Source organism: Entelurus aequoreus, linkage group LG26 (genome assembly GCF_033978785.1).
Source record: "Entelurus aequoreus isolate RoL-2023_Sb linkage group LG26, RoL_Eaeq_v1.1, whole genome shotgun sequence".
Taxonomy (NCBI): domain Eukaryota; kingdom Metazoa; phylum Chordata; class Actinopteri; order Syngnathiformes; family Syngnathidae; genus Entelurus; species Entelurus aequoreus.
The window spans coordinates 15,980,482-16,003,194 of NC_084756.1; the positions used below are offsets into that span (position 1 = coordinate 15,980,482).

The 22,713-nt window shown below is 41.5% G+C and overlaps 12 non-coding genes across 12 annotated transcripts; 6 read left to right on the forward strand and 6 right to left on the reverse strand.

The window, feature by feature from the left end:
• Positions 1-13,367: 13,367 nt before the first annotated feature.
• On the reverse strand, positions 13,368-13,439 carry trnae-uuc (transfer RNA glutamic acid (anticodon UUC)). The gene has a single exon. It is a non-coding gene; the product is annotated as a tRNA-Glu (tRNA).
• Positions 13,440-14,116: 677 nt separating this feature from the next.
• Positions 14,117-14,188, forward strand: trnad-guc (transfer RNA aspartic acid (anticodon GUC)). The gene has a single exon. It is a non-coding gene; the product is annotated as a tRNA-Asp (tRNA).
• Positions 14,189-14,775: 587 nt separating this feature from the next.
• Positions 14,776-14,847, forward strand: trnad-guc (transfer RNA aspartic acid (anticodon GUC)). The gene has a single exon. It is a non-coding gene; the product is annotated as a tRNA-Asp (tRNA).
• Positions 14,848-16,273: 1,426 nt separating this feature from the next.
• trnae-uuc (transfer RNA glutamic acid (anticodon UUC)) lies at positions 16,274-16,345 on the reverse strand. The gene has a single exon. It is a non-coding gene; the product is annotated as a tRNA-Glu (tRNA).
• Positions 16,346-16,881: 536 nt separating this feature from the next.
• trnad-guc (transfer RNA aspartic acid (anticodon GUC)) lies at positions 16,882-16,953 on the forward strand. Its single transcript has one exon. It is a non-coding gene; the product is annotated as a tRNA-Asp (tRNA).
• Positions 16,954-18,070: 1,117 nt separating this feature from the next.
• trnal-aag (transfer RNA leucine (anticodon AAG)) lies at positions 18,071-18,152 on the reverse strand. The gene has a single exon. It is a non-coding gene; the product is annotated as a tRNA-Leu (tRNA).
• A 109-nt stretch (positions 18,153-18,261) lies between these two features.
• trnad-guc (transfer RNA aspartic acid (anticodon GUC)) lies at positions 18,262-18,333 on the forward strand. The gene has a single exon. It is a non-coding gene; the product is annotated as a tRNA-Asp (tRNA).
• A 1,295-nt stretch (positions 18,334-19,628) lies between these two features.
• Positions 19,629-19,700, reverse strand: trnae-uuc (transfer RNA glutamic acid (anticodon UUC)). The gene has a single exon. It is a non-coding gene; the product is annotated as a tRNA-Glu (tRNA).
• A 111-nt stretch (positions 19,701-19,811) lies between these two features.
• On the forward strand, positions 19,812-19,883 carry trnad-guc (transfer RNA aspartic acid (anticodon GUC)). The gene has a single exon. It is a non-coding gene; the product is annotated as a tRNA-Asp (tRNA).
• Positions 19,884-20,341: 458 nt separating this feature from the next.
• On the reverse strand, positions 20,342-20,423 carry trnal-aag (transfer RNA leucine (anticodon AAG)). The gene has a single exon. It is a non-coding gene; the product is annotated as a tRNA-Leu (tRNA).
• Positions 20,424-21,062: 639 nt separating this feature from the next.
• trnal-aag (transfer RNA leucine (anticodon AAG)) lies at positions 21,063-21,144 on the reverse strand. The gene has a single exon. It is a non-coding gene; the product is annotated as a tRNA-Leu (tRNA).
• A 1,049-nt stretch (positions 21,145-22,193) lies between these two features.
• On the forward strand, positions 22,194-22,265 carry trnad-guc (transfer RNA aspartic acid (anticodon GUC)). Its single transcript has one exon. It is a non-coding gene; the product is annotated as a tRNA-Asp (tRNA).
• Positions 22,266-22,713: the final 448 nt, after the last annotated feature.

The window sequence follows — 22,713 nt, forward strand, 5'->3', positions numbered from 1 at the left end:
ATTAGCATGGTATAAGATGGACAACTAATGACCCACATTGTTCCCTCTGTCCTGCCTACGAAACCAAAAAATTTAGGTCAAATGATAAAACAGGGCGTAGCTGCCGCTGATTGAACCGATACGCTAATACCACATTTTCAATTATTTCGGTTGTCTGTTAAAAACATAGCTATTGGTTGCAATTTGGACATTCCTGCTGTAGGCTACAAAGAGCTAGCAGCTACACAACAGCTGAGCTAAAACAAAATTTAAGCATATCAAATATTTATAGTTGTTTATTACATACACAAAGTCGCAGAGAGACAGAAGTCTGTAGAAAGTATTCAGTAACAAACGTGTCCGCATTAATAAACTTTCTACCACAGGAAATATACTGAACAAATACAGCAGTTACTGTCAGACTCTAATCCGGATTACCTTGTCTATCAGAGACATGGTTAAAACCCACAACACCTTTCGTTCAAATTAATGTCCCGGGGGACAAGATTACAGAAAAGACAGATCGAGTGACAAAGGGGGGAGGAATTATGATTTGTGAAAGGGAAAACATTAAAAGTAGATCAATTTGAGTATGTTGAAATTAAAATCACATGTTCCTCAGAAATGTATTTCAAGGTAATTGTAGTATACCGACCGACCACAGCTAAAGACATTTTTCTTGATTCATTTTCAGACATCCTCAAACAGCATAGTATGAAAGAAGTAACGTCATGGGGGACGTTAATCTGGACTGGTTAAATAAAACCCGTAGAAAGAAACTTAAGGATATTATAAACGGCTTCTACATGATACAAATGATAAGCAGCCCTACTAGAATTACAATTGAATTAAAGAGAACATCTGTAAATACACGAAAACAAAACCAGAAAGAAGAGTGCTAAAATAAAAATACCATTGTATTAATAAAACAATTTGGATTCTAATAAAGACATGAGGACTCAGCTCTCATAAGAGCAATTATAACAGGTCTAAATACAGATCGTATGATTTGAAAGTTTGGAGGAACAAAGTTACAATGTTTATGCGGAAGTCTAAGGCTGACTTTCACTTAGAATTAATCAAAGATGCAAAAGGGAACATTAGAAAGTTATGGAAAACCAGATACAAACTTACGGAAAGAGAGCAAACAAGAAACGACACTATAACATTAAATATCAATGGCGCTACTATCGCAGACAGTCTGGACATAAGTAATAATTTTAATGAACATTTCATCAGTCTGTACAAACCCTGAATAAAGAGTCCCTCAAAATCAGTGCAAATAATTGTCATTTATTCATATGGACTCATTTTAGAAGTAACAAATGAAACAACGTTAAACAAAATCTTCGCTGCATTATCAGACTCACGATCTAGAGATATATATATGGGTTGGACACTATCTTCCTAAAAACGTATAAGGATTGTATTATTGCTCGTATAACAACGATTGATAAATAAATTAATAACGGAAAACACTTTCCCTACCACGTCGAGAAACTGCTACTATGATTAAATCCATAAAGCAGGAAATAAAGAAGACCAGAACATGTACAGACCAATTAGCCTTCTCCACGTTATAACAAGAGGAATAGAAAATTTGAAATTAAAAAGTGGCTTTGGAGCAATCAAGGCTGCTCAGACGGTCACTAAGAGGGGCATTATGTTGACACATCAATTTAATGAGTATTATATTTATCCATGAGAGCATTTTTGTTGTAAATTTTGAGGTATGGCTGTTAAAATCTTGGTTGTTTTTACGAATGATGACAGATGTGAACAAGAGCATGTATTGTCTTTGTGTGATGATGTAAATAATGTGTGGTTGTATTGTATATTAAGAATGTGTCCATGAAGGGGCATTTGGTGACTTTTCTTATAATTGAATACATGCTACAGTATGATTATTTTTGATTAATTATTGATTATTATGAATGTATATATTTATTATGATTAATTAGTGTCATAATTTTATTGCTTGATTTGTGGATCCCTTTAATTTAGGTAGCCAGGGACTACAGATGGAAAGTAGCTATTTAGATATAATCTAGTACAGAACATATCTGTTCCTGAACTTAATGTTTCTGTGCATTGTCCCATCATAGATAGACTAAATTAAATACAACTATTTAGTGAATTATTGAGGCCACAATAATTCACTAGGTGTTGTGAAATATTAAAGTACTATTGCAAAAGCGAACAGTGACCTCAAACATGACCTGTCCTCCGCCTCTGTTCTTGCTGCACTTGACTATCAGCTGTCTTTTCTTTTTCTTGGATGTTTCTGAAACTACTAATACTACTACTACTACTATTATTACTATTACTGCGACTAACACTGTCCCTGTGAGAGGGACAGAGGGGGGAGGTGAGTTTGGATTGGGTCAAGTTTGAGCGTGTTTGAGGTTTTATTTAATCGATATGATCAATCCGGTGCAAGGATAAAGGAACGTAATGATTTGGATTGACAATTGCAGTGGTTGGCGAAAGCAACCCCAACCTCAAAGGAGGGTGCCAATTCAGTAATTAAATGTTTTGTGAATGATCTAATATCCCGACATGGTTTCCCCAAAAAGATTAGGTCAAACAACGGCACCTATTTTAAGAAAACAGGTTAATCTTCTTCAGTCACAAGATCAGCACTTCTCAGGACCAGCAGCTTCCTAGGAAGGTGGAAAGACCATGAGACCAAAATGGTAAGTTTGCAAAATGTAGAATTTGTGTGCCAGTTCCTCTGTGCAGATTTGAGGATGAAAGCAGCCACTCCAGATTCCCTTGCACTCGCTAAGAGGGGCACGGTCAAAGCCAATCCAGGACCAACACCCGATACCTGACTGGAAGGAACCGAGAGGAGAGACAACCTTGCCAGCGATGACGAGAACAACTAAGGTTGCCAGCCAATGTGTCCACCGGGACTCCAGCAGCTGTGGAAAGAAGTGTCGGGAGTGCCGAAGCAGCGAGGAGGCCTGAAGCAAGCCGAGGGCCTGGACCAAAGCCCCACGCCCCATACTCTGCCCCAGCCTTCCCCAAAGCCCCCACAGCTCCAACTCTACCTGAGTTTTCCCCAATTTCGGCCAGCACGCACATGCCACTGAACAGTCTGCCCAATGGACTGAACCACACCCCAAAGAGAGACAGACTGTTTGAGTGGATCTCTTTCTTCACCAAGGCAGCCAAAAGCCCAACGAGGTGTCGGCAGGCCACCAGCCTGAGGCACCACCGAGCAATCTATACGAGCACTAATCAAACATGGACTCATACGAAATTCAGTTGTGTGTTCAAAATTAATTGGTAATTAACAATATTGGTAACTACATCCATTGCAAATGCCGGGAAAAATATTTTTGCAAATGTCTTACAGTCATAAGTCTATATACATTCATCTATTTATGTTCAAGGATGTTCATGATCAAAGTATTTGTTATTCCTTTACTAAATCAAAGGGTAGGCCACTAATTGTGTTCTGTGAGATGGTTTTACTGCAGGCTGGTAACAGCGATCGCTCTGAAGGAGGGTCATAGACGGAATTTTTGCCTCGTATAAAAACATTGAGGTTTTTGCCTCTATCTGCGGTAGAGATTTAAGTTAGTGGTCTATATCAGAAATTGTTTTGGTCCAGGGTCTTAAGACCCTGGAAGGCGGGTATGTAGTAGAATTTCTGACCTTTTGACCTATATTTCTTGTCTTTTAAGAATGTCCGCTCATTTTCAATACTCTTGTATTTTTGTGCCATTGAATGGACCAGTTGTGGGACAAAAGTGAATATTAAGTCGTGCCAACCTGTCTATAGAATGTGTTGACTGTCTACAGAATTCGAGTTGTTATGGAACAGATAGGAAAAGCAAACAAGACATTTGACGCACTCGATAAGGAACGATGACGCACAACAGACATATAAAAAATGGCAGAAGACCGGAACTCGGGAGTGATTTTGGCTTGTGTGTGTCTTGTTGGCTCCGGAGTAACTTGTGGTTTGTCTGCACGACCAACTCAATTCAACCTGCACTTCTGATAATGGGTAAATACATTTGTTGTACTAAACTACTTTTGTTGCCTGCTTAAGCTTCGGACAATCCACTACAGTTGAAAACTTGTAATCTCTTGTTTTTAACAAATGGGGATTGTTGATAGAATTTTGGTGGTTTGGAGTGTAGAAGCATAGACGATGTGAGACGAAAAATTTCTTTTAACCTCTTCATCCTCTGTCGTTGTTGGCAGAGGATGCTTTTTTCTGCAAGTACATGGTTAGCCGGAGTTGGACACAGCGAAATTTAAGGCAAGTTTGGCTAAACTGGTGTGACATTTGGCCCACACAAATTTATGACGTCTATGAAGGTCCTACGTATCTGTCTATGTGGAAGCTGCAGCCGGGTATAAAGCCTGATATAAGGTGATCGTTCAGTGACTCCGGTAAAGGAGATCAACTGAGCCAAGTTGTCACGAATTTGGAAATTTGCTGCAGTATAGATGGATAGAGTAAGGGCTCCATATGGTAGAGCCTTGGTGAAACTATATGGACTGACCAGACACGATGTACTGTAGAATTGAAGGGTGATTCCTGGTGATTCTACAGCGCCTTAGGCTGTTATCCTTGTTGGTCAGGAAGGAAAAGCAGGGTTTGCTCCGCTGAATGGGTTAATCGCCGTTATATGAGTAAGAATGACCTGCGTGTGTGTGTTATGAGACGGCCGATTCCACAAAAGCACGCGTGCATTAGTTGTTTATATTGGTCCGGACCAGGGGGGAGTGGTTTGTGGGATAAAAATGTGTGTTTTTAAATTTATATATATATATCTGCGTATTTTAATAACTTTTGTGTAGCACCTGGTTTCTTATCTGTTTTAATTCCCCTCTGAAAAAATCAACCTCTCCCCTCACGCTTTTTTCTCACCCACGCTGATCTGCAAGAGCTGGGAAATTGTCGGTTATGTGTGTGCGTGTGAGAAAATAGACAAAGTTATGTACAGAAAACACATGAGTGAATGATCCATCCATATAATTATTTTCTTCCGCTATCAAGAGGTTGGATCGCGGAGGCAGCAGCCTAAGCAGGGAGGCTCCCCCTCTTGGGCGCTGCGAGCGAATTCCAGTCATTTGAATTTGTTTTTAACTATACTGGTGATTGTGACTGTGCGATATTACAGTTGTTTTACACACTGAGATTTTGAGTACGGGAAAAAAGGCTCTTGCTCGCTGGTAAATTCTCTGTGTGTGAGTGACTGTGTGACGCATATAAAAAAAAAACAGTTATTCTCGGTCTGTAGAGTGTGCTAGTAGTAGGTGCTTGCTAAGTCCAGTAAAATAATAGATATATGGAAAATTACACGTTTAAATATCAATAAATAAATACGGATTGTGGGACATTGAAACATTGTTTAATTCATCATTCATTTATATGTCTAGTATACTTTTTTTGGTACAGCCTTGTTGCTTATCTGATCCATCCAGTTTCTGTGTGGAAGTTGAGACAAACACACACGCACGAACATCATAGATTAGGACACATTGTAACTTTGAATTAATAGTTATACAACAAATAAATTAATAATATTGAATTTAAATTTGATAAAGATAAATTGATCATACATTGACATTTTAATTTTTTTTTAGGAATAAACACACAATAAAATAAAAGTTAAATTTATATTCTAATACATCTAAGGGCATCTGTGAAAACATAGAGTCTGAAGAAGTACAGATAAGAGCCACTCAGCGCCATTGTCAAAACAAAACGTAGAGAAGCGTTAAACAAATTCTAATCAGAAGGAAGACAGACCAAAATATGAGAACTTAAGTAAACAGACAGCAAGTAAACCAGAAATAATAATGTAAATAAATAACAAAGAAAGCACATTTCTATGTGACATTGGTGCATGTAGAATAACAAAATGGAATAAAACTATGAGTACGATAGATAATGAATGAATAAATGAAATAGGTTTATTTTGGTCATATAATCAACCATCAACCAATTTGTGTGAGCAGTTTAACAGTAAATTAGACATATTAACAATCATACACATTTACACACAGAAAAGAAAAGAAAAAAGAATGACCGAAAAAAAAAAACGAATAGGCGGAAGCCAAAGCTTATATTGGCCTATGATATACAATTACTGAACATTAAATTACCTGGAACATCAACGTTAAAAGATGAAAGTAATTGTTACTATATTTTATAATGTTGAGAAAACTTTACTTTTCAAGGGTCTTTTAAACCATAACAAAAAACTACATGTGTTCAGCTCATCACTGAGGATCATTTAACTCCTAAAATTGAAATACATTTGTGTTTTTATTTTTATTTTACTTGACCTATTTTAAAAATCAATATCCCCCGTAAATGATAGTGTCTCCTCATAATGTAAACAAGCTAAGAATACAAACTGGAAGGCTGTTGTTCTTTACTTGGAAACATAATTGCCATTGTTTTAAAATTAAATTATCTGAACATTTAACACATTATGACTTAAAAAAATGGATTGATATGATCATAATAATAATGCTTTGTGTATTATTGAAATGAGCCTTTTAAGTTTAAGTATTGGGTCTATAATTCTTCTATAAACATTTCCCCAAACTTCAAAACAATGTTACATATGGAAAAATAAATGAATAATATAACATGTGCAGACATTTCTTATTCAGCATGTGTTTAACTTTATACCGAATAGCAATGGATTTGGATATTTTCTTTAATATGTTCAATATGCGGCTTCCAACATATTAATGATCAATTACTATTCTCAAGAATGTAGTTCATATACTCTGTCAATTTCCACTTGATTCAACTTTAATTTGTGTTTCACAATTTGACTTTGCACCCTGGACAGGTCGCCACCTCATCACAGGGCCAACACAGATAGATAGACAGACAACATTCACACACTAGGGCAAATTTAGTCTTATTAATTTCTACATATTGAGATCTATTACTTAAAATAACTACTTAACCACTGTTGTGAAACACCTTTCCAATTTATGGGAGTATTGGGATAGGATTGAGGAAGATGTCTGCTGTGGTGGTGGTTAGTTTGGAAATTAATTTAATAAAAGTGGCTTTGAAGTGCGGTCTGACATTTTAGTTTGGAGTAATTTATATTTTTATTTAGACATTTCAGTACACCATACTTCTGGATGTTGAGCTAGAAGAGGATAATGGCATGACAGAATAAAGTTAGAATTAAAGTTGGGGTGCCAGTGATTGTCACACACACACTGGGTGTGGTGGAATTTGTCCTCTGCATTTGGCCCATCCCCCGTGATTGCCCCTGGGAGGTGGGGGAATCATGTTTGGTGATTTGGCTCCCAAATTTTTGTAGTCTTTGGTGTGACTCGACCGGGGTTTTGAACTTGCGACCTGCCGATCTCAGGGCGGACACTCTAACCACTAGGCCACTGAGATGAAGTAGGCAAACCAAATCTCAACAGCTTTCAGTTAGCTATAGATTTTGAGAGTATAATGCGAATAACTATAACTTTACAACTGTTTGCTGTGAATAGTGTTGAATAATAATTACAAATAACAGCCTACATTAATAATTAGAATAAGAGCCGATATGTAAAGTGTTAAAAAGAGGAGAAGTGTGATTAGGCATGGCGCTTAGAGCATGGCCTTGTGTGTTTGTTATGACTAAGTTGGATAACCAGTCGGAGACATGCAAGGCAAGGCGGGGCAGCTTTGTTTGTGTGGCGTTTTTCCAGGAAAGGACAAGACTCAAAGTGATTCACAGACAACAAAGTGAAATGAAAGAAAACAAGAGCAAAATTAAAATGCAGACAATAAAAATAAACACAGTACGGACGTTAAAAGTTAAAAGATTAAAAGATTTAGCTGAAAGATAAGGAGAAACGTGAATAAATACATTCCTTTGTTTTGGAGAGTATCACGCACAGCAGGAGGTCAGAGTGCAAGCATGACAGCTTGCTCGAACCTACTGATAGACAAATGATAGTTTAAATTAACTTATAGATAATCTTTAAGTGAATTAAAAGGGTACTTAAATACACATGAAGTAGTACGTATAATCTTTGAATTAAGGTTATTGATTAGCAATTAATGGGATAGTTAAGACTGTAATTTTAAAACATGATATGCAAAATTGAACTAACCGAGAGGATATGAAAACGATGGGTGTACATGTTTTGAGTTCCAAATTCTGGAGGAAAAAACCTCAATAAAACGTAAAAAAAATACAGACGGACTTGGGTGGTAGCCACGGTTGTGCTAGGTCAAGCGAGGGTGAAAAGGATGTGCAGCTGGGGGACTGCCAACTTCTCTGAACAAGACAAGCTCCAAGGTGTAGCCAGAACATGCTCACAAAAAATACAGGTGTGACCGCAGGACGAACAGCAGGATACAAACCTTGTAATGACCTGCTTACGAACTGTGCCCTGACAATTCAATACTGCACAGAAGGAACTTCCTGATGTTGCCTGACAGCACGACATCAGCTGACAACTACTGGGGACGCCTCCCAGGAATGAGTGGAAGACGGGGACTGCTCCAACTGTCCTAGCACTAGCTGACTGAGGTGCGTCCGTGTGTCCTGCCACCCAAACCGCCAAAGTGTATGATAACCAATTAGACGACTCATAATAGGAGCCTTTTGACTCTTGTATATGGTGGGACTCAAGGTATGGCCGCTCATGTGAACTATCCTTACAACAATTAGAATGGTATAAGATGGACAACTAATGACCCACATTGTTCCCTCTGTCCTGCCTACGAAACCAAAAATTTAGGTCAAATGATAAAACAGGGCGTAGCTGCCGCTGATTGAACCGATACGCAAATCAATTATTTCGGTTGTCTGTTAAAAACATAGCTATTGGTTGCAATTTGGACATTTCTGCTGTAGGCTACAAAGAGCTAGCAGCTACACAACAGCTGAGCTAAAACAAAATTTAAGCATATCAAATATTTATAGTTGTTTATTACATACACAAAGTCGCAGAGAGACAGAAGTCTGTAGAAAGTATTCAGTAACAAACGTGTCCGCATTAATAAACTTTCTACCACAGGAAATATACTGAACAAATACAGCAGTTACTGTCAGACTCTAATCCGGATTACCTTGTCTATCAGAGACATGGTTAAAACCCACAACACCTTTTCGTTCTAATTAATGTCCCGGGGGACAAGATTACAGAAAAGACAGATCGAGTGACAAAGGGGGGAGGAATTATGATTTATGAAAGGGAAAACATTAAAACTAGATCAATTTGAGTATGTTGAAATTAAAATCACATTTTCCTCAGAAATGTATTTCAAGGTAATTGTAGTATGCCGACCGACCACAGCTAAAGACATTTTTCTTGATTCATTTTCAGACATCCTCAAACAGCATAGTATGACAGAAGTAACGTCATGGAGGACGTTAATCTGGACTGGTTAAATAAAACACGTAGAAAGAAACTTAAGGATATTATAAATGGCTTCTATATGATACAAATGATAAGCAGCTCTACTAGAATTACAATTGGATGACAAAAATTAAAGAGAACATCTGTAAATACACAAATACAAAACCAGAAAGAAGAGTGCTAAAATAAAAACACCATTGGATTCTAATAAAGACATGAGGACTCAGCTCTCATAAGAGCAATTAAAAAACAGGTCTAAATACAGATCGTATGATTTAAAAGTTTGGAGGAACAAAAGTTACAATGTTTATGCGGAAGTCTAAGGCTGACTTTCACTTAGAATTAATTAAAGCTGCAAAAAGGAACAATAGAGAGTTATGGAAAACCAGATACACACTTACGGAAAGAGAGCAAACAAGAAACAACACTATAACATTAAATATCAATGGCGCTACTATCGCAGACAGTCTGGACATAAGTGGTAATTTTGATGAACATTTCATCCAGTCTGTACAAACCCTGAATAAAAAATCCCTCAAAATCAGTGCAAATAATTGTCATTTATTCAGGATGGACTAATTTTAGAATTAACAAATGAAACAAAGTTAAACAAAATCTTCGCTGCATTATCAGACTCACGATCTAGAGATATATATATATGGGTTGGACACTATCTTCCTAAAAACATATAAGGATTGTATTATTGCTCGTATAACAACGATTGATAAATAAATCAATAACGGAAAACACTTTCCCTACCACGTCGAGAAACTGCTACTATGATTAAATCCATAAAGCAGGAAATAAAGAAGACCAGAACATGTACAGACCAATTAGCCTTCTCCACGTTATAACAAAAGGAATAGAAAATTTGAAATAAAAAAAAAGTGGCTTTGGAGCAATCAAGGCTGCTCAGACGGTCACTAAGAGGGGCATTATGTTGACACATCAAATTAATGAGTATTATATTTATCTATGAGAGCATTTTTGTTGTAAATTGTGAGGTATGGCTGTTAAAATCTTGGTTGTTTTTACGAATGATGACAGATGTGAACAAGAGCATGTATTGTCTTTGTGTGATGATGTAAATACGGTGTGGTTGTATTGTATGGTAAGTATGTGTCCATGAAGGGGCATTTGGTGACTTTTCTTATAATTGATTACATGCTACAGTATGATTATTTTTGATTAATTATTGACTATTATGAATGTATATATTTATTATGATTAATTAGTGTCATAATTTTAGTGCTTGATTTTTGGATCCCTTTAATTTAGGTAGCCAGGGACTGCAGATGGAAAGTAGCTATTTAGATATAATCTAGTACAGAACATATCTGTTTCTGAACTTAATGTTTCTGTGCATTGTCCCATCATAGATGGACTAAATTAAATACAACTATTTAGTGAATTATTGAGGCCACAATAATTCACTAGGTGTTGTGAAATATCAAAGTACTATTGCAAAAGCGAACAGTGACCTCAAACATGACCTGTCCTCCGCCTCTGTTCTTGCTGCGCTTGAATATCAGCTGCCTTTCTTTTTCTTGGATGTTTCTGAAACTACTAATACTACTACTACTATTACTATTACTATTACTACGACTAACACTGTCCCTGTGAGAGGGACAGAGGGGGGAGGTGAGTTTGGATTGGGTCAAGTTTGAGCGTGTTGAGGTTTTATTTAATCGATATGATCAATCCGGTACAAGGATAAAGGAACGTAATGATTTAGATTGACAATTGCAGTGGTTGGCGAAAGCAACCCCACCCTCAAAGGAGGGTGCCAATTCAGTAATTAAATGTTTTGTGAATGATCTAATATCCCGACATGGTTTCCCCAAAAAGATTAGGTCAAACAATGGCACCTAATTTAAGAAAACAGGTTAATCTTCTTCAGTCACAAGATCAGCACTTCTCAGGACCAGCAGCTTCCTAGGAAGGTGGAAAGACCATGAGACCAAAATGGTAAGTTTGCAAAATGTAGAATTTGTGTGCCAGTTCCTCTGTGCAGATTTGAGGATGAAAACAGCCACCCCAGATTCCCTTGCACTCGCTAAGAGGGGCACGGTCAAAGCCAATCCAGGACCAACACCCGATACCTGACTGGAAGGAACCGAGAGGAGAGACAACACCTTGCCAGCGATGACGAGAACAACTAAGGTTGCCAGCCAATGGGTCCACCGGGACTCCAGCAGCTGTGGAAAGAAGTGTTGGGAGTGCCGAAGCAGCGAGGAGGCCTGAAGCAAGCCGAGGGCCTGGACCAAAGCCCCACGCCCCATACTCTGCCCCAGCCTTCCCCAAAGCCCCCACAGCTCCAACTCTACCTGAGTTTTCCCCAATTTCAGCCAGCATGCACATGCCACTGAACAGTCTGCCCAATGGACTGAACCACACCCCAAAGAGAGACAGACTGTTTGAGTGGATCTCTTTCTTCACCAAGGCAGCCAAAACCCAACGAGGTGTCGGCAGGCCACCAGCCTGAGGCACCACCGAGCCATCTATACGAGCACTAATCGAACATGGACTCATACGAAATTCAGTTGTGTGTTCAAAATCAATTGATAATTAACAATATTGGTAACTACATTCATTGCAAATGCCGGGAAAAATATTTTTGAAAATGTCTTACAGTCATGAGTCTATATACATTCATCTATTTATGTTCAATGATGTTCATGATCAAAGTATTTCTTTTTCCTTTACTAAATCAAAGGGTAGGCCACTAATTGTGTTCTGTGAGATGGTTTTACTGCAGGCTGGTAACAGCGATCGCTCTGAAGGAGGGTCATAGACGGAATTTTTGCCTCGTATAAAAACATTGAGGTTTTTGCCTCTATCTGCGGTAGAGATTTAAGTTAGTGGTCTATATCAGAAATTGTTTTGGTCCAGGGTCTTAAGACCCTGGAAGGCGGGTATGTAGTAGAATTTCTGACCTTTTGACCTATATTTCTTGTCTTTTAAGAATGTCCGCTCATTTTCAATACTCTTGTATTTTTGTGCCATTGAATGGACCAGTTGTGGGACAAAAGTGAATATTAAGTCGTGCCAACCTGTCTATAGAATGTGTTGACTGTCTAAAGGATTCGAGTTGTTATGGAACAGATAGGAAAAGCAAAACAAGACACTGACGCACTCGATAAGGAACGATGACGCACAACAGACATATAAAAAATGGCAGAAGACCGGAACTCGGGAGTGATTTTGGCTTGTGTGTGTCTTGTTTGCTCCGGAGTAACTTGTGGTTTGTCTGCACGACCAACTCACTTCAACCTGCACTTCTGATAATGGGTAAATAAATTTGTTGTACTAAACTACTTTGCCTGCTTAAGCTTCGGACAATCCACTACACAAATACAACCACAGACGTCAGAGGAAAAGCTCAAACAAGAAACAGACCCTCGTCTCGCTCTGTTTGACCGAGAACCAGCAATGAAGAGATTAAAGTCAAGGCAAATTTCCTCCATCCTGTATAAGCCCTGACTGACAGACATCACCGCAACAGGCTGGCCCTCTGCTCTAGCCGCCGGGAAAATGCCTCACACAAATCCTCTCTCTGCCTAAACAAATCTCTTCTGCCTGGCTCCAAAGAAGTGTGGCCTTTTTGGTCCTGCCTAAATCGCCCAAGATCTGTGAAACGGAACGTTGCAGGGTATCCATGAACAAATGAGGCTATGAAGATGGTTCTACAGCATGTTAGTGTGGAGGAGTGCATATGATGAGTCATTTGTTAGTCTGCTCTCTCCTGCCTGTGCAATGCAACCAACAAGATCTGGATGCCGTCATTGACTAGGCTAGGTTGTGTGTGGAGAACTGGAAAGGTGTCGTGCAGTGGACCTCGAAGACGACAAGAAGAGGAAAGCGGAGAATCTCGGGCACATTTTTTGGGCCAAGTTTGAGCAATGTCCCCATTGCCTTTATGGAAAATGTCAACGATAATGATTTGTATATCATGAGCATAAAACATGGAAGTCACATAAGTTTATTATAAATTGCCTGCTCTGAGAAAGGGTCGGATAGCTTTCCCTGACCGGGAATCGAACCCGGGCCGCGGCAGTGAAAGCGCCGAATCCTAGCCACTAGACCACCAGGGAGTTGATCACTGGTTCAGACACTGGTCTCCTGCATGGTTTCTTGACAAATGTGTGAAGCACCCATTGCATTCATATGCCATGTCAGAAATGCGAATTGTCTTCTTTGAACCGGGGTAACTTTTGTGTCTTAGTGAAGTGATAACCACTACACTATGGAAACTGCTGCATGAATTTGGACTTGGGTGTGGAAAAATTGTACAATAGTAACAAAAAAGAACAGACTTTCCTTCCTCATGTCTTCTTTTGTCTTCTTAGTGTAGTCCGTGTTGAGGATAAGGTCGTTGTTTCCACACAATGTCACCAGACAGGCCAACTCCCTCCTGCTGGTCGCACCGTGCGGGCCAGTGATACATCCTATCACTGCGGTGTCATCCAAATACAGAAACAGATAAAAGTGGCCTGAATGTCTTAAGTAGGGGCGGAGATCTTCAAACGACATGTTGATAAACATACAACCTCGACCACCTTTTAGCTTTACTGGATGCTGCTGGCGGGCCTTAAATCTGTGCTGGTTGTGTTTTTTTTTTATTGCATACCTGGCATGGAAAACTCCAAAGCTAACGTTTTGGCCCTATTTTTGCAAGCTTTCTAAATGAGGCCCAGGGTCTTATTGCCTCAGTCAGGGAAGATACAAGTGTGTTACCAGCAAAAATGGCAGTGGTGGGGTTTTCAAGCAGTCCTCGTTAGTATAGTGGACAGTATCTCCGCCTGTCACGCGGAAGACCAGGGTTCGATTCCCTGACGGGGAGATGGTTCAGGTGCCTCCTATTTCCTTCAATTACCATCTTGTTGAAATTTCAGAAGTGACCACAGTATCCTTCTCCGAATGTTGTGATGTTGTTGATTCAAAACAGTGAGGATGGTTCTACAGCATGTTAGTGTGGAGGAGTGCATATGATGAGTCATTTGTTAGTCTGCTCTCTCCTAGCTGTGCAATGCAACCAACAAGATCTGGATGCCGTCATTGACTAGGTTAGGTTGATCTTCAAACGACATGTTGATAAACATATAACCTCGACCACCTTTTAGCTTTACCCGACGCTGCTGGCGGGCCTTAAATCTGTGCTGGTTGTGTTTTTTTTATTGCATACCTGGCATGGAAAACTCCAAAGCTAACGTTTTGGCCCTATTTTTGCAAGTTTTCTAAATGAGGCCCAGGGTCTTATTGCCTCAGTCAGGGAAGATACAAGTGTGTTACCAGCAAAAATGGCAGTGGTGGGATTAGAACCCACGCCTCCCGAGAGACTGGAGCGTTAATTCAGCGCCTTTGGTCGCGGTGTGGCAGGCAAAAGCCAAGCCTGTTTGGTTGTCCCCAGGAAAACAGCATGCCAAGCAGTCCTCGTTAGTATAGTGGACAGTATCTCCGCCTGTCACGCGGAAGACCAGGGTTCGATTCCCTGACGGGGAGATGTTGCAGGTCCCTCTTATGTTTTTCAATTACCATCTTGTTGAAATTTCAGAAGTGACCACAGTATCCTTCTCCGAATGTTGTGATGTTGATGATTCAAAACAGTGAGGATGGTTCTACAGCATGTTAGTGTGGAGGAGTGCATATGATGAGTCATTTGTTAGTCTACTCTCTCCTGCCTGTGCAATGCAACCAACAAGATCTGGACGCCGTCATTGACTAGGTTAGATTGATCTTCAAACTAAAAGGTGGTCGAGGTTGTATGTTTATCATCATGTCGTTTAAAGATCAACCTAACCTAGTCAATGACGGCATCCAGATCTTGTTGGTTGCATTGCACAGGCAGGAGAGAGCAGACTAGCAAATGACTCATCATATGCACTCCTCCACACTAACATGCTGTAGAACCACGCCTCCCGAGAGACTGGAGCCTTAATCCAGCGCCTTAGACCGCTCGGCCACACTACCCTCAATCTATGCATTCGGCGGATCAATTTGTCGGCATTATGAGATAGCAGAAATATGAAATAGCAACACTTTGGTCGCGGTGTGGCAGGCAAAAATATCATCCCAAGCAGTCCTCGTTAGTATAGTGGACAGTATCTCTGCCTGTCACGCGGCAGACCAGGGTTCGTTTCCCTGACAGGGAGATGGTTTAGGTTCCTCCCATTTTCTTCAATTACTATCTTGTTGAAATTTGAGAAGTGACCACAGTATCCTTCTCCGAATGTTGTGATGTGTTTACTCGGCGTTGCTGCACAGCCCTACAGAAATCAAACACAGTATTTTACTAATGTTTGTTGCACCCCTCGAAATTAGGATGCAAAAGCAAGTCTTCAAAAAGGGAAAATGGTTTGTCAGAGTCAATGTGTCAAATTAAAGGTTAGGGATGCAGCAGCTGACGACCTCGACATAGCATTACAAAAATCAACCTTGGTAGAATTAGAAAAATCCTCTCTCTGCCTAAACAAATCTCTTCTGCCTGGCTCCAAAGAAGTGTGGCCTTTTTGGTCCTGCCTAAATCGCCCAAGATCTGTGAAACGGAACGTTGCAGGGTATCCATGAACAAATGAGGCTATGAGGATGGTTCTACATCATGTTAGTGAGGAGGAGTGCATATGATGAGTCATTTGTTAGTCTGCTCTCTCCTGCCTGTGAAATGCAACCAACAAGATCTGGATGCCGTCATTGACTAGGCTAGGTTGTGTGTGGAGAACTGGAAAGGTGTCGTGCAGTGGACCTCGAAGACGACAAGAAGAGGAAAGCGGAGAATCTCGGGCACATTTTTTTGGGCCAAGTTTGAGCAATGTCCCCATTGCCTTTATGGAAAATGTCAACTATAATGATTTGTATATCATGAGCATAAAACATGGAAGTCACATAAGTTTATTATAAATTGCCTGCTCTGAGAAAGGGTCGGATAGCTTTCCCTGACCGGGAATCGAACCCGGGCCGCGGCGGTGAAAGCGCCGAATCCTAGCCACTAGACCACCAGGGAGTTGATCACTGGTTCAGACACTGGTCTCCTGCATGGTTTCTTGACAAATGTGTGAAGCACCCATTGCATTCATATGCCATGTCAGAAATGCGAATTGTCTTCTTTGAACCGGGGTAACTTTTGTGTCTTAGTGAAGTGATAACCACTACACTATGGAAACTGCTGCATGAATTTGGACTTAGGTGTGGAAAAATTGTACAATAGTAACAAAAAAGAACAGACTTTCCTTCCTCCTGTCTTCTTTTGTCTTCTTAGTGTAGTCCGTGTTGAGGATAAGGTCGTTGTTTCCACACAATGTATCCAGACAGGCCAACTCCCTCCTGCTGGTCGCACCGTGCGGGCCAGTGATACATCCTATCACTGCGGTGTCATCCAAATACAGAAACAGATAAAAGTGGCCTCCGAAAGCTTTCGGAGGATCAAATTGTCCGCATTATGAGATAGCAGAAATATGGAATAGCAACACTTTGGTCGCGGTGTGGCAGGCAAAAGCCAAGCCTGTTTACTTGTCCCCAGCAAAATATCATGCCAATCAGTCCTCGTTAGTATAGTGGACAGTATCTCCGCCTGTCACGCGGAAGACCAGGGTTCGATTCCCTGACGGGGAGATGGTTCAGGTGCCTCCTATTTCCTTCAATTACCATCTTGTTGAAATTTCAGAAGTGACCACAGTATCCTTCTCCGCATGTTGTGATGTTGTTGATTCAAAACAGTGAGGATGGTTCTACAGCATGTTAGTGTGGAGGAGTGCATATGATGAGTCGTTTGTTAGTCTGCTCTCTCCTGCCTGTGCAATGCAACCAACAAGATCTGGATGCCGTCATTGACTAGGTTAGGTTGATCTTCAAACGACATGTTGATAAACATATAACCTCGACCACCTTTTAGCTTTACCGGACGCTGCTGGCGGGCCTTAAATCTGTGCTGGTTGTGTTTTTTTTATTGCATACCTGGCATGGAAAACGCCAAAGCTAATGTTTTGGCCCTATTTTTGCAAGTTTTCTAAATGAGGCCCAGGGTCTTATTGCCTCAGTCAGGGAAGATACAAGTGTGTTACCAGCTAAAATGGCAGTGGTGGGATTTGAACCCACGCCTCCCGAGAGACTGGAGCCTTAATTCAGCGCCTTTGGTCGCGGTGTGGCAGGCAAAAGCCAAGCCTGTTTGGTTGTCCCCAGGAAAATAACATGCCAAGCAGTCCTCGTTAGTATAGTGGACAGTATCTCCGCTTGTCACGCGGAAGACCAGGGTTCGATTCCCTGACGGGGAGATGGTGCGGGTGCCTCTTACTTTTTTCAATTACCATCTTGTTGAAATTTCAGAAGTGACCACAGTATCCTTCTCCGAATGTTGTGATGTTGATGATTCAAAACAGTGAGGATGGTTCTACAGCATGTTAGTGTGGAGGAGTGCATATGATGAGTCATTTGTTAGTCTGCTCTCTCCTGCCTGTGCAATGCAACCAACAAGATCTGGATGCCGTCATTGACTAGGTTAGGTTGATCTTCAAACGACATGTTGATAAACATACAACCTCGACCACCTTTTAGCTTTACCGGACGCTGCTGGCGGGCCTTAAATCTGTGCTGGTTGGGTTTTTTTTATTGCATACCTGGAATGGAAAACTCCAAAGCTAACGTTTTGGTCCTATTTTTGCAAGTTTTCTAAATGAGGCCCAGGGTCTTATTGCCTCAGTCAGGGAAGATACAAGTGTGTTACCAGCAAAAATGGCAGTGGTGGGATTTGAACCCACGTCTCCCGAGAGACTGGAGCCTTAATCCAGCGCCTTAGACCGCTCGGCCACACTACCCTCAATCCGTGCTTTCGGAGGATCAATTTGTCCGCATTATGAGATCGCAGAAATACTGAATAGCAACACTTTGGTCGCAGTGTGGCAGGCAAAATATCATCCCAGGCAGTCCTCGTTAGTATAGTGGACAGTATCTCCGCCTGTCACGCGGAAGACCAGGGTTCGATTCCCTGACGGGGAGATGGTCCAGGTGCCTCTTATTTTCTTCAATTACCATCTTGTTGAAATTTGAGAAGTGACCACAGTATCCTTCTCCGAATGTTGTGATGTTGATGATTCAAAACAGTGAGGATGGTTCTAAAGCATGTTAGTGTGGAGGAGTGCATATGATGAGTCATTTGTTAGTCTGCTCTCTCCTGCCTGTGCAATGCAACCAACAAGATCTGGATGCCGTCATTGACTAGGTTAGGCTGATCTTTAAACGACATGATGATAAACATACAACCTCGACCACGTTTTAGCTTTACCGGACGCTGCTGGTGGGCCTTAAATCTGTGGTGGTTGTTTTTTTTTTATTGCATACCTGGCATGGAAAACTCCAAAGCTAACGTTTTGGCCCTATTTTTGCAGAAATATGAAATAGCAACACTTTGGTCGCGGTGTGGCAGGCAAAATATCATCCCAAGCAGTCCTCGTTAGTATAGTGGACAGTATCTCCGCCTGTCACGCGGCAGACCAGGGTTCGATTCCCTGACGGGGAGATGGTTTAGGTTCCTCCCATTTTCTTCAATTACCATCTTGTTGAAATTTGAGAAGTGACCACAGTATCCTTCTCCGAATGTTGTGATGTGTTTACTCGGCGTTGCTGCACAGCCCTACAGAAATCAAACACAGTATTTTACTAATGTTTGTTGCACCCCTCGAAATTAGGATGCAAAAGCAAGTCTTCAAAAAGGGAAAATGGTTTGTCAGAGTCAATGTGTCAAATTAAAGGTTAGGGATGCAGCAGCTGACGACCTCGACATAGCATTACAAAAATCAACCTTGGTAGAATTAGAAAAATCCTCTCTCTGCCTAAACAAATCTCTTCTGCCTGGCTCCAAAGAAGTGTGGCCTTTTTGGTCCTGCCTAAATCGCCCAAGATCTGTGAAACGGAACATTGCAGGGTATCCATGAACAAATGAGGTTATGAGGATGGTTCTACATCATGTTAGTGTGGAGGAGTGCATATGATGAGTCATTTGTTAGGCTGCTCTCTCTTACCTGTGCAATGCAACCAACAAGATCTGGATGCCGTCATTGACTAGGCTAGGTTGTGTGTGGAGAACTGGAAAGGTGTCGTGCAGTGGACCTCGAAGACGACAAGAAGAGGAAAGCGGAGAATCTCGGGCACATTTTTTGGGCCAAGTTTGAGCAATGTCCCCATTGCCTTTATGGAAAATGTAAACTATAATGATTTGTATATCATGAGCATAAAACATGGAAGTCACATAAGTTTATTATAAATTGCCTGCTCTGAGAAAGGGTCGGATAGCTTTCCCTGACCGGGAATCGAACCCGGGCCGCGGCGGTGAAAGCGCCGAATCCTAGCCACTAGACCACCAGGGAGTTGATCACTGGTTCAGACACTGGTCTCCTGCATGGTTTCTTGACAAATGTGTGAAGCACCCATTGCATTCATATGCCATGTTGTCCCCAGGAAAATAACATGCCAAGCAGTCCTCGTTAGTATAGTGGACAGTATCTCCGCCTGTCACGCGGAAGACCAGGGTTCGATTCCCTGACGGGGAGATGGTGCGGGTGCCTCTTACTTTTTTCAATTACCATCTTGTTGAAATTTCAGAAGTGACCACCGTATCCTTCTCCGAATGTTGTGATGTTGATGATTCAAAACAGTGAGGATGGTTCTACAGCATGTAAGTGTGGAGGAGTGCATATGATGAGTCATTTGTTAGTCTGCTCTCTCCTGCCTGTGCAATGCAACCAACAAGATCTGGATGCCGTCATTGACTAGGTTAGGTTGATCTTCAAACGACATGTTGATAAACATACAACCTCGACCACCTTTTAGCTTTACCGGACGCTGCTGGCGGGCCTTAAATCTGTGCTGGTTGTGTTTTTTTTACTGCATACCTGGCATGGAAAACTCCAAAGCTAACGTTTTGGCCCTATTTTTGCAAGCTTTCTAAATGAGGCCCAGGGTCTTATTGCCTCAGTCAGGGAAGATACAAGTGTGTTACCAGCAAAAATGGCAGTGGTGGGATTTGAACCCACGCCTCCTGAGAGACTGGAGCCTTAATCCAGCGCCTTAGACCGCTCGGCCACACTACCCTCAATCCGTGCTTTCGGAGGATCAATTTGTCCGCATTATGAGATCGCAGAAATACTGAATAGCAAAACTTTGGTCGCGGTGTGGCAGGCAAAATATCATCCCAAGCAGTCCTCGTTAGTATAGTGGACAGTATCTCCGCTTGTCACGCGGAAGACCAGGGTTCGATTCCCTGACGGGGAGATGGTTCAGGTGCCTCTTATTTTCATCAATTACCATCTTTTTGAAATTTGAGAAGTGACCACAGTATCCTTCTCCGAATGTTGTGATGTTGATGATTCAAAACAGTGAGGATGGTTCTAAAGCATGTTAGTGTGGAGGAGTGCATATGATGTGTCATTTGTTAGTCTGCTCTCTCCTGCCTGTGCAATGCAACCAACAAGATCTGGATGCCGTCATTGACTAGGTTAGGTTGATCTTCAAACGACATGATGATAAACATACAACCTCGACCACCTTTTAGCTTTACCGGACGCTGCTGGCGGGCCTTAAATCTGTGCTGGTTGGGTTGTTTTTATTGCATACCTGGCATGGAAAACTCCAAAGCTAACGTTTTGGCCCTATTTTTGCAAGTTTTCTAAATGAGGCCCTGGGTCTTCTTGCCTCAGTCAGGGAAGATACAAGTGTGTTACCAGCAAAAATGGCAGTGGTGGGATTTGAACCCACGCCTCCCGAGAGACTGGAGCCTTAATCCAGCGCCTTAGACCGCTCGGCCACACTACCCTCAATCTATGCATTCGGCGGATCAATTTGTCGGCATTATGAGATAGCAGAAATATGAGATAGCAACACTTTGGTCGCGGTGTGGCAGGCAAAATATCATCCCAAGCAGTCCTCGTTAGTATAGTGGACAGTATCTCCGCCTGTCACGCGGAAGACCGGGGTTCGATTCCCTGACGGGGAGATGGTTTAGGTTCCTCTCATTTTCTTCAATTACCATCTCGTTGAAATTTGAGAAGTGACCACAGTATCCTTCTCCGAATGTTGTGATGTGTGGACTCGGCGTTGCTGCACAGCCCTACAGAAATCAAACACAGTATTTTACTAATGTTTGTTGCACCCCTCGAAATTAGGATGCAAAAGCAAGTCTTCAAAAAGGGAAAATGGTTTGTCAGAGTCAATGTGTCAAATTAAAGGTTAGGGATGCAGCAGCTGACGACCTCGACATAGCATTACAAAAATCAACCTTGGTAGAATTAGAAAAGTCCTTAGGCGAAGCCCTGTATGGTCTTATTTACGACAACGCATCTAACCACCTACGAGCAAACCCTGACAACAGTTTAGTTACACATATACCACTTATACACATATACCAATGGTTAGCCTAAAGTCAGTTGGCACAGAAAACAGCTTGAATACAACCACAGACGTCAGAGGAAAAGCTCAAACAAGAAACAGACCCTCGTCTCGCTCTGTTTGACCGAGAACCAGCAATGAAGAGATTAAAGTCAAAGCAAATGTCCTCCATCCTGTATAAGCCCTGACTGACAGACATCACCGCAACAGGTTGGCCCTCTGCTCTAGCCGCCGGGAAAATGCCTCACACAAATCCTCTCTCTGCCTAAACAAATCTCTTCTGCCTGGCTCCAAAGAAGTGTGGCCTTTTTGGTCCTGCCTAAATCGCCCAAGATCTGTGAAACGGAACGTTGCAGGGTATCCATGAACAAATGAGGCTATGAGACTGGAGCCTTAATTCAGCGCCTTTGGTCGCGGTGTGTTAGGCAAAAGCCAAGCCTGTTTGGTTGTCCCCAGGAAAATAACATGCCAAGCAGTCCTCGTTAGTATAGTGGACAGTATCTCCGCCTGTCACGCGGAAGACCAGGGTTCGATTCCCTGACGGGGAGATGGTGCGGGTGCCTCTTACTTTTTTCAATTACCATCTTGTTGAAATTTCAGAAGTGACCACAGTATCCTTCTCCGAATGTTGTGATGTTGATGATTCAAAACAGTGAGGATGGTTCTACAGCATGTTAGTGTGGAGGAGTGCATATGTTGAGTCATTTGTTAGTCTGCTCTCTCCTGCCTGTGCAATGCAACCAACAAGATCTGGATGCCGTCATTGACTAGGTTAGGTTGATCTTCAAACGACATGATGATAAACATACAACCTCGACCACCTTTTAGCTTTACCGGACGCTGCTGGCGGGCCTTAAATCTGTGCTGGTTGGGTTTTTTTTATTGCATACCTGGCATGGAAAACTCCAAAGCTAACGTTTTGGCCATATTTTTTGCAAGTTTTCTAAATGAGGCCCTGGGTCTTCTTGCCTCAGTCAGGGAAGATACAAGTGTGTT